This window comes from Olea europaea, unplaced genomic scaffold (genome assembly GCF_002742605.1).
Source record: "Olea europaea var. sylvestris unplaced genomic scaffold, O_europaea_v1 scaffold2973, whole genome shotgun sequence".
Classification (NCBI taxonomy): domain Eukaryota; kingdom Viridiplantae; phylum Streptophyta; class Magnoliopsida; order Lamiales; family Oleaceae; genus Olea; species Olea europaea.
Window position 1 is genome coordinate 76,284 of NW_019248358.1, and position 3,642 is coordinate 79,925.

Below are 3,642 nucleotides of genomic sequence, written 5' to 3' on the forward strand. Positions count from 1 at the left end.
AAATAATCTACAAGACATTGAAGATGCCAAGTCATTTTTAAGAGATCAATTTAAATTAAAGGACCTTGGGCAATTGAAATATTTTCTTGAAATAGAAGTTGCACGATCCAACAAAGGCATTGCTCTTTCACAACGAAAGTATGCTCTCGAAATTCTCGAAGATGTTGGTTATCTAGGGGCCAAACCAGTCTCTTTTCCCATGGAGCAAAACTTGTCCCTTAGTAAGTTTGATGGGGACTATATTAGTGATCCTTCTTCATATCGAAGGCTTGTTGGACGACTAATTTACTTGACTATCACACGACCTGATTTGACATATGCGGTACACGTTCTAAGCCAATTTATGGACAAACCACGAGTCCCACACCAAGAAGCAGCTTATCGTGTATTACGTTATGTGAAGCAAACACCAGGTCAAGGAATTTTTCTTCTTAGAGATAGTTCGATCCAATTAAATGCATTTTGTGATGCGGATTGGGCTAGATGTCATGATACTTGATGATCTGTCATGGGGTATTGTATATTTCTTGGAAGTTCATTAATTTCCTGGAAAACCAAGAAGCAAACTACGATATCACGATCTAGCGCAGAAGCTGAGTATCGATCTATGGCTGCAACTTCTTGTGAGATAACTTGGTTGAAATACATCCTACAAGATTTGGGCATCCAACACTCACATCCTGCAAATCTATATTGTGACAATCAAGCGACACTGCATATTGCTTCAAACCCAGTTTTTCACGAGCGAACAAAACATATAGAAATTGATTGTCATCTTGTACGGGAGAAGGTTCAAGAAGGAATGGTCAAAATGATTCATATATCCACATCACACCAGCCAGCTGACATCTTTACAAAGCCGTTGAGTTCTTCACATTTTTCGACTTTACTTGGCAAGTTAGGAATTATCAACATATATTCCAAACTCGAGGGGGAGTGTTAAAGAATTAAAAGTGAATCAAGGCACAAAGTCCGGAATGTCTTTCAATCATCTCAGTCAACCACCATCAATTGCTGTTAATGTATTTTCCATTTATACAGGAGTATGAATAAGCAATGACAATGTATATGCTTTGTTTTAGGACCTAAATTGATTCTCGTATGATGTATATATATACCTTATTATTTCTCAATGAAATATACAAGAATTATTTTCCTTTTCAGTATGAGATGGGCCAGACCATTTGTTCATCTTTAATAATACATAGAGCCTTTACCTAATCGAAGGTTAAATTTTTAGCCTTTTCAGATTTTAGGGAATCAAAACTAGAACTCATCACAATCTACATATTTCATGATCATACCATTATTTTTAGGCAACTTACAAAAATAACCTTAAAACTAGGGGTATTTTGAAAAATCATGTGAAAAGTTTTTTTGAAATAAAAATACTAAGTAAAATTAAGTGTCGCTTTTTTTTATTAAAAAGTGACACAATGTTGTGTCCCTTTTTAAAGTTTATTGTCACTTTTTTTTTTAAAATTAAAAAATGACATACAACGTCACTTTTATTAAAAAGTGTTGTTATTGCTAAAAAAGTGATAGAAATTCAAGAAGGTGATTGAAAAAAAGTGACAAATACTAAAAAAAGGTGACAAAAATTTAGAAAAAAAAGTGATAAAAATGACAAAAAAAATTTAAAAAAATGATGAATTTAAAAAAGTGACACAAATTAAAAGAAAAATTACATAGATTCAAAAAAGTGACTAAAACAAGTGACAAACACTCAAAAAGTGATAAAATTCAAAAAAATAAAAAGTGACAAACATTCATTCCATTCAAAAAAATTCAACTCATATTCAGTCCAACCCAAACTCCTTCATACCCCTTGTAATTTAATTTAATGAAAACTAAGCCCCATTCTTTGGAAATAACATAAATTTAAAAGAGTGATGAATACTCAAAAAGTGACAAAAATTAAAAGAAAAAAAAAGTCACATTATGTTTGTGTCGATAATACAAAACCACCCTACTATCTACACATGAAACAATGAATTGGAATTCAAAAACCTAAGTATACTTCTCAATAAATTTGGTAAACTCATAGTAGTTTTGTCATCTCTCTTCCTCTTCAGACATGTCCTCAATTATACATCGATTGTCAACAATCTTGAAATGGTACTACTTACAGAATGAGATATCAAAATTAACAAAGTAGAAACTAGAAGGATTGGCAAAAACAATTCTCTATGCCCATACTAAGCAGCGATGAGTTAAATTGCTTGTCTAAGCAATGAAAATTGTGTCTATACTAAAGACTCAATTATCAACACCAAAATAATTTGTAACATGAGAAACATATACGCTTAAAGAAATTATCATTTTCAATAATTCATTGTGAAATGAGAAATCAATCCTGTACTTCTATCAGAGATCATGCCACAAATCAAGCAACAGATCATAAAAAGGATAATTAGGTGAGATTCAAGGGTGTAACTGTTCACGAAATTATTTATTATGATATAAAATCCACCGCAAGTGTACAGTTCGTTAACAAGTAGTAGAATGGATTATGAGTCCAAGTATCGATCTCACAAGGATTGAATTAGTTTAAATCAATTTATTATAACGTTAACCAAAACACGAAAGTAAGACGTATGTGTTGTGATTTAACTAAGGAAGATGTGAACTATGATACAATTATGAGTGAGAAACTTATACTAAATGCAAAATGACCTGGATGCAATCTAAGAGAATTTATGGAATTAATGAATTACTAAGACACTAGGATCATGAATTCCCAAGCAACACCCGTTCAACTTTTAATTATGCAAATTTGACACACATTCCCACAATTGATGAATCAATATTCCTATTTTAATTTAGCAATATCTCTCGAGCAATGCCAAACCTACCCCAATATGTGATTCGACTATATCTCTATGACGAATATTAACATACAGGAACGCATGTAATTTCATGAATATTCAACAATTCACACGAGACATAGAGGTATATTTCTATCCCCTATCGGACCTTATGATGATTTATACCATGTCGAGGCTATTTTCCTTCTCTCGAATGCATAAAACAGGCCACCAAAATCATATAATTATGTGCACAATAATAATATGGGAATAAAAACGTATAAATCATTCAATTCCGGAATATGTGTTTAAACATGTCAAATCTCCAAATCAAAAATCAAAATTTGTATTGCAAGGTTCATCGATCCCTTAGTACATGAAAAATCTAGCCTAACATGCTAAAAAGAAGAAAATACAAAAATAGTTGAAGAAACGTCATCACCCGAATCAAGTTTCAATCAATTCTTCAATTGGCGCGATATTTTCCTCTTGTTCTCTCTTCGTTTTCTTCTTCAAAATCTCTCTTTTTCTTCTAAAATCATCATCCCCTTCGTTCTGGTCGAGTTTTCATTTATATAGGACCCCAAAAATTTTGTTTCCATAAGAGTTTCGGCGAAATAAAGAAACTGTAGAATCGGCCCTCGAATTGTTCTATGCGAGCGCATAGTACATTTTTATGTGGTCGCATAGAGTAAAAAAATTTGAGAAATTATTCTCGGGTTGCCTCTATGTGACCGCATAGAGGGTACCAACTATGCAAAAAGTCCATTTTAGTCCTTGAACTTTCATTCTTCTTAATTTTAGTCCCTTCGTAATTCCTTCTTCTTCCAATCAT